The sequence below is a fragment of the Dipodomys ordii genome, unplaced genomic scaffold (assembly GCF_000151885.1).
Source record: "Dipodomys ordii isolate 6190 unplaced genomic scaffold, Dord_2.0 Scaffold334, whole genome shotgun sequence".
Lineage (NCBI taxonomy): Eukaryota > Metazoa > Chordata > Mammalia > Rodentia > Heteromyidae > Dipodomys > Dipodomys ordii.
In genome coordinates this window covers 164,832-173,180 of record NW_012267550.1, presented here as the reverse complement: position 1 = coordinate 173,180, position 8,349 = coordinate 164,832, and the positions used below count along the sequence as shown (strand labels likewise).

The 8,349-nt window shown below is 40.7% G+C and overlaps 1 pseudogene; it reads left to right on the top strand.

The window, feature by feature from the left end:
* Positions 1–739: 739 nt before the first annotated feature.
* LOC106001639 lies at positions 740–1,258 on the top strand (annotated as a pseudogene).
* The last annotated feature ends 7,091 nt before the right edge of the window (positions 1,259–8,349 follow it).

Genomic DNA, 8,349 nt, shown 5'->3' with positions numbered 1-8,349 from the left:
AAGGAGGAGCAATGCTTGATGAAAAATGTACGCATTATCCTGCCAATGTAATTGTAACCCCTCTGTACAGTATGTTCACAAAAAATAATTAAATTAAATTTAAAAAAAAGAAGGACAAAGGAACAATCAGTAAAGAAATGCTCAGTATCTCAGGCCATACAGGAAACACAAATGGAAATGACATTGAGATTACAACTGAGTCTGCTCAGTCAGAGTAACCATCATCAAAAGCACTAATAACAAATTCTGACAAAGATGCAGGGGGAAAGGACCCCTCATACACTGTTGGAGAGAATGTCACCTTGTACAGCCACTGTGGAAATCAGGGAAGAAGTTGCTCAAAAGTTAATAAAACTAAAACCTACACTATAATCCAGAGCTGCAAAGGAATATGAATCAGGATACCACAGAGACAGGGGAAGAGTTAGCAATTTTCACAGTAGCTAAGGTATGAAATGGCCCAAATACCCTACAATAGATGCCTGCATCCAGGACATGTGAGCTACACATGCACTCACGCACGCACGTGCACACACACATGCTGACAGACAAACCAACACACAGAGACACACCCTGGTTACTGAGTCATCCCTCACGCACCGGATTATGCTGTCATAATGAAATTACGGAGCGGTGCTCAGCAACGTGGGGGACCCTGTGCAGACCAGCGTCTGGCGCTGGGCCTGAGTGCGAGTTTCGCCACTGCGGCCGCTCAGAAACCAAGGCTGTCAGCGCAGCCATGACCAGCAACGACGAATGTTTCAGCTGTGGCCAAGCTGGCCACTGGGTCAGGGAATGCCCTACTGCTGCGAGACGGGGGCGAGGAGGACCGAGGGGCTGGGGCAGAGGGCTCCATGTTTATCCCCCATCCCTGTTAGACTTCTGCTACCGCTGCGGGGAGTCCGGACATCTTGTCAGGGACTGTGATCTGGAGGAGGACGCCTGCTACAACTGTGGCGCAGGCGGCCACATCGCCAAGGACTGCAAGGAGCCCAAGAGAGAGCGGCAGCAGAGCTGCTACAACTGCGGCAGACTAGGCCACCTGGCTCGAGACTGCCAGCAGGCAGATGACCTCAAGTGCTATTGTTGTGGCCAACCTGGCCATATGCAGAAAGACTGCCACAAGGTGCAGTGTTACAGGTGCGGGGAACTTGGACATGTGGCCATCAATTGCAAGAAAGTATTAGAAGTCAGCTGTTACCGCTGTGGTGAGACTGGACATTTTGCCTGGGAATGTACCATTGAGGCCTCGGCCTAATTCTTTTCCCGCGTCGCCCCTCCTCGTTTCTGCTGATAGTGTATTACTTTCTCTGATTCTCTTTGCTGGCCAAAGTTGGCCGATGGAGGCTACTCCCAGGCCAGTGAGCTTTAATTACTCTAAAAAAGGAGGAAAGCGGTGGATGAATAAAAATTGACATTTTGCATTTAGCCAGGTCATATCATATTTTATGCTTTGTTAAAGAATCTCCCATGTCCTAGTGATTTGGGTTTGGTGGATGGGAAGAGTTTATTCAGACGAATAAGGGCATTCTGAGCTTCTTAAATTTTCCTATTTCAGAAGTAAAACTAATTCTGGTAGTATTTATGATCTTCCATAAGTCACTTTAATTTGAGCATATTGATGGACTTAGATTTTCTTTTTTCTTTTTGGCTTAATATCTTAGTTTTTTTATTGTGAAAATACTGTACAGAGGAGTTACAATTACATGGGCAAGATAATGAGTACATTTCTTATCAAACATTGTAGCTTCCGCTTTTGTTTCCCCTTCCCATCCCATCCTCCTCCCGCCCCCCCAACCATCCTCCCCTCCCCACCAAAGTTGTAAAGTTCGTTTTAGACATATCCTTGTTGCAATGAGTACACCTGTATCCCTATTTAAACGATTTGTTTTTCCCCAACCCCTCCACAAATTATACCAACATCAAATACAGTGAAAGCAGGGGTTATACTATGGGAGAGGGACATACAAAGCAACAAACAAATAGCTTTATAAATGTGTTAGAAATAATCGGATGAAAGAAAAAAGCATTCGAATTCATATCTAAGGGTTCATTTCCCTAACATCAACTTATCTGACCTTTACTACCAGCACGATTATGTTTATTGCAGCCTTATTTACCATAGCTAAGTTATGGAACCAACCCAGATGCCCCTCAGTAAATGAATGGCTCAAGAAAATGTGGTATATATACACAATGGAATTCTATGCCTCCATCACAAAGAATGGTATTGCCCTATTTGTTAGGAAATGGAAAGACTTGGAAAAAATTATATTAAGTGAAGTAATCCAGGCCCAAAGAAACATAGGTCCCATGGTTTCCCCTATTTGCAAGAACTAGTATATGTCTGAGTCAAGCAGAAAAGGTCAGATAAGTCGATTTTCTAACCTCAATAGCTCTTAAAAAATGTTAAGTATCAGGCCCTCAAAGAATGTACTGTTGGTGGGAGTAAACAAAATGAGAAAGCAAACATATGCCTTGAAGGCTGTAGGAGAGGAATCAGAATAAAAGCCTTAACCAGGACAGCTTTATTCAACGCTGATCCTGGATTTACAGATGGTGATGGCAAAGATTAAAAACACACATTTTCTGAACTGTTAGATGTGTATTTTAATGTTTTTTTCTTTCATGCATGTGTTTCTAACGCATTTATAAGATTATCTCTTTGTTGTTTTGTAGGTCCCTCCCCCACAGTATAACCCCTGCTTTCACTATATTTGATGTCAGTATAACTTGTGGAGGAGATGGGGAAAAACCAGTTGTTTAAGGATACAGGTGGACCTGTTGCAACAATGAGAAGTACAAGTTGTCATGTCCAAAACGAGCTTTACAACTTCGGTGCGGGGGGGGGGGGGGGGGGGGAGGGGAGGAAGGAGAAGGATTGGGATTGGAGGGGAGGGGGGAGGCTGGGAAGGGATGTGAAGGGTAAACAAAGGGCTTGGTAAGAAATGTACACATTATCCTGCCCATGTAATTGTAACTCCTCTGTACAGTATGTTCACAAATAAAATTAAATTAAATTTTAAAAAAACACACATTCTCAAGGACTAAATCTAAACCCCACAATGGACATCAATTCTCAAAGTTAGCATAAATAGGGTTCATTCAGGAATTGCATAGAAATGCATTTTCACAGAAACTATGAAGTTGTTTTAGAATATTATTTCATATAAATCAAGATGTGATTTTTTTATGCTATGTCACTTCAACGATCCTGTTTCCTTTGCTCTACTCAGTTTTTTAAAGTCAGAAGGAAAGCAACTGGCTTCAAGAAAATAGAAATTGTACTTTAAAAATATTTCAATTGTTATCAATGAGATGATGTACAGAAGGGTTACAGTTATATAATTAACATAAACATTACATTTCCTTTGGACAATGTCAACTCTTCTCTTGTACTACTCCAGCTTTTCTTCCTGTCTCAACCAAAAGTGGTATAGTTCATTTTCAGAATAGTGTCTAGACAGGGCTGAGTGCATGGCCTTCAGTAAAGTAGGGGACAGTAGATCTCATTTTTCTGCCATGTCCTTTAAAAAAATGTTATTTTAAAATTGATATACAGAGGAGTTACAGTTACATACATCCGGTTGCCATGCCTTTTTCTCATGGACCCAGATACCCCAATGAAATGACTGTTGATATTAATAATAATAAAAAGAGTAATGTCAGTCCTAACAACATTATTTCACCAAACCTCTTGCCTGCTTCTATGGAGATTTCCAATTCTGTCATTCATTCTGGTAGCTCCTTTATTAGAAAGAAACTTAGGGTCACGGCTACAGTTTAAGTTGCTTTTATCTCCTTTGGTGTACTATTACTTCCCTTAATTGAACCCCTGACAGGCTCCCTGTGTGGGTAAGTAGTTAAAGATAGGCAGGCTCTGAATGGCAAAACCTGCACAATTTCCCCTCTAGGATCATTCCCATATCAAAAACAATAGCCATGGAAAGGTGAGGTACAGGAGAGGCTATTTCCCATCATTTCTTTTGTGTTTTGGTCAGTTGTGGGCCTGAACTCTGGGCCTGGGCACTGTCCCTCAGCTCTTCAGCTCAAGGCTAGCACACTGCCACTTGTGCCACAGTGCCACTTCTGGCTTTTCTCCTTATGTGGTGCTGAGGAATCGAACCCAGGGCCTCATGCATGCAAAGGAAGCACTCTACCACTGAGCCACCTTCCCAGACCTGCTATTTCCCATCATTAACGGGTGAAAACACAGAGATTCCTCACTAAATAGCTCTGTATACAGCTCTAAATAGGTCTTGTAAGCTTAAAAAAAATGAGTCCCTGATAAGTAGAAGCTGGATCAGGACCTCTGATGAATAAATGAAGCAATCATCTCCCTCTAAGCCAAGGTCCACAATCCATATACTCTCTTGGCACAAATACTCTCAAATACCACCCATTCACTTGATAAGATCTTAAATAGATTAAGATCCACCTAGGGAAAGCTCAGAAATCAATTTAGTATGCTAATGTCAAGCCCAGTTCTCCGTCAGGGATGTTCTCCAAATATTCTGCTCTTAAAACCTTCCCATGTTTAAAAGTACAGACTCTGTTTGTTGTTGGCATCTTCTTATTTTATTGGTGTGTCTTGCCCATTCAGGGCTTTCTAGTGATGCCAGCTCAGCTCTTTTCTGTATCACTGTGTTGTGGCCTATGTTTTTTTTGGGGTTTTTTTTTTTCCATCTTAAAATAAATATGATAGAAACGCTGAGATTTCTCCAAGGGAAACAAAGGGGGGTAACCAGGGGCCTATAGCATGCTGCCAAATTCCACGCCTCACTTCTAACTCTCTTGTACTCAAAGTCCATACTCTGCTCCTTCTTCTTCACCTGCTTTTCCTCCTTCACCTCCTCCTTTACATTCTCCTCCTCATTCTTGCCTGAGAAACAGGTGGACAAGACCCCACATGATATAAGGCAGCCCTCAGAGCCAGGAGTTGGGGGCTTGTGCCAACCTGCCAGTCTTTAAGTGGCATTCTTCAGTTTCCCTGGCATCTTTCACTTTCCAATAAACTTCGATTCTGCTTCCACATTTCCTGACGCATAATTCCTTATTTGCTGGGGAAAAAGGACTTTAGACGCCTATACTTTAGAAAAAGGTTATGAACTGAAATAAAGCTATATTCATAATATGAAAATATAAATTGAGCTGGGTGCCAGTGGCTCACGCCTGTAATCCTAGCTACTCAGGAGGCTGAGATCTGAGGATTGCAGTTCAAAGTCAGCCAAGGCACGAAAGTCCATGAGACTCTTATCTGCAAGTAACCACCAGAAAAACAGAATTGGTGTTGTGGCTCAAGTGGTAGAGCTCTCACCTTGAGCTGAAGAGCTGAGGGACAGCGTCCAGTTGCAGAACTCAAGCCCCATGACTGACAAATTGATATATATATATATATATATATGTATATATATATATATATATACATACATTCACATATACATACATACATATGTAAACTTTATTTCTGGCTTTTTCCAGTGCATAGGTTGTGCACATACCCAATGGTCCCTTTTGCACCTTCTAGCCAAGGGATTGGCTCCTACCTCAAGCAGCTGACAGGACTGCAGTTGTGGGAACTCCTTTGCAATAAAGAATGAATTATCCCTCAACAGGTCTAAGAAAATGTCATGCACACACAAACACACATACAAACACACAGTTCAAGAGGAAAGAATACTTTTTATGTTGTTGTTGTTGGGGCTTGAACTCAGGACCTGGGCACTGTCCCTGAGCTTTTTCTCTCAAGACTAGCATTCTACCACTTTGAGCCACAGCATCGCCTCTGATTTTCTGATGGTTAATTGGAAATAAGAGTCTCATAAACTTTCCTGCCCAGACAGGTTGTGAACTGCGATCCTTAGATCTCAGCCTCCTTATTAGCTAGGATTACAGGTATGAGCCACTGACTATCGGCTTTCATTAATACTCTTAAAAGCAATTGTTGTCATTTAGGGTGACAGGAATGAACCAGACCAAAGTTATTCTAAGTGAAATAAGTTGTATATACATATACATATATGTATATATATATATATGTATATATATATGTATATGTGTATATATACAGAGACAGAGACAGACAGAGACAGAGACACAGAGAGAGAATGAAATATAAGTAGTACTTTTTTATTTCCATGTATATTTTTATTGTAAAAATACTGTACAGAGGGGTTACAGTTACATGAGTAGGGTAATGAGTACATTTCCTAGCAAGCATTGTTACATCCTCCTTTGTTTTTCCCCTACAATCCCTTTCCTCCCCAACTCCTCCCTCCCCTCCCCCAAATTGTAAAGTTTGTTTTCAACAATCTCATTGTTACAATGAGTCATCCTTATTTAAGTATTTTGTTATATCCCTTTCCCTCCACAAATTAGAAAACTGTATATACAAGATGCAGGATACCGGAATCAGATACAGTGAAAACAAGGATTATACCATTGAGGAGAACATGCACAAGAAACAAGAGAATCACATATTGCATTATAAGTTCGTTAAAAACAATTCTATGCTTTTATGCCCATACTCCATTTGAAAAACTTTTATTTTACTAAGATGGAGTCGCCGTATATTGCCAACAGTACTTTCAAACTTACCATCATCCAGACACAGTTTTCCAAGTAACTAGGACTGCAGGCAAGTGACATTATACCTGACTAGAAACTATTTAAAAAGTCGGACTAATCAAAGTAAAACTCACATTAGTCACACTCAGCTTTTGAGTGTCTTGAACTGAGGGACTTAGGTTTCTTTGGGCCTGTCTTACTTTACTTAATATAATTTTTTCCAAGTCTTTCCATTTCCTAACATATGGGGCCATGTCATTCTTTCTAATAGAGGCATAGAATTCCATATTATACATGTACCACATTTTCTTGATCCATTCATCTACTGAGGAGCATCTGGGTTGGTTCCATATCTTAGCTATGGTAAATAATGCTGCAATAAACAAACATAGTTGTGCTGGTAGCTTTAGTATGGTCTTGTTTGTGAACATTCAGGTAAGGGCCTAAAAGGGGGATTGCTGGGTCATAGGGGAACTCTATGTGGAGTCTTTTGAGGAACCTCCATACTACTTTCCAAAGTGGTTGAACAAGTTTACACTCCCACCAACAATGCAGTAGGGTTCCCTTTTGGCCACATCCACTTCAGCATCTGTTGTTATTAGATTTCTTGATTATATCCGTTCAAACTGCGGTGAGGTGGTATCTCAATATTGTTTTGATTTGCATTGCTTTTATGGCTAGAGAGGTTGAGCATTTCTTCATGTGTCTATTGGCCATTCTTATTTCTTCTTCAGAAAAGTTTCTCTTTAAATCTTTAGCCCACTTGTTTATTTGGCAGGTGTTTAACCAATTTTGCCAGCACCATTTACTGAAGAGGCTGCATTTCTTCCATTCAATTTTTTTTAGCTCCCTTATTGAACATTAGGTAGATATGGGTTTGTGGTTGCATTTCTGAGATTTCAATTCTGTTCCACTGGTCCTCAGGTCTGTTCTTGTGCCCGTACCAAGCTGTTTTGATTACTATGGCTTTGTAGTAGAGTTTCAAATTTGATATTGATATTCCTCCAGCACTATTCTTTAAGGATCATTTTTGCTATTCGAGGTCATTTATTGTTCCATATGAATTTTGCATTGTTTCTTCTATTTCATTGAAGAATGAGATTGGAATATTGATAGGTATCATATTTAATTTGTAGATAGCCTTTGGCAGTATTGCCATTTTCACGGTTGATCCTTCCAATCCAGTAGCATGGGAGGTTTTGCCACTTTCTAAGTTCTGTTTTGATTTCCTTTTTCAGGTTTTCAAACATTTCATTGTAGAGGTCCTTCACTTCTTTGGTTAAATCCTAGGTATTTTATTTTTTGTGGAGCTATTAGAAATGAGTTGCTTTTCTGATTTCAGCCATGCTCTTTTCATTGTTGGCATACAGATAAGCCATTGATTTTTGAGCGTTAATTTGATACCCTGCTATTAGGCCAAAGTTTTAAATCAGCTCAAGTAACTTGAGAGTACAGTCCATGGGATTCCTTTGTATAATTATTATTTTTATTGTAAAAATGTTGTGCAGAGGAGTTACAGTTAGGTGAGTAGGGCAATGAGTACATTTCATAGCAAGCATTGTTACCTTCTCCTTCATTTTCCACCTAGCAGGCAAAGAAGGAAAGAGGAAAGAGAAACAGTGAAAGGGACCCCGGCAGAGCATGGCTCCATGCCAGGCTGCCCAGGACTCTCTGCAGACTTTAAGCAGAGCAGCACCCAAAAACGCTCATCACTAGACCCACGGAAAGTTAGGAGGGAACCTGGTGAAGACTTCCAAACCAGAGAATGCCCCCCTCCACCCA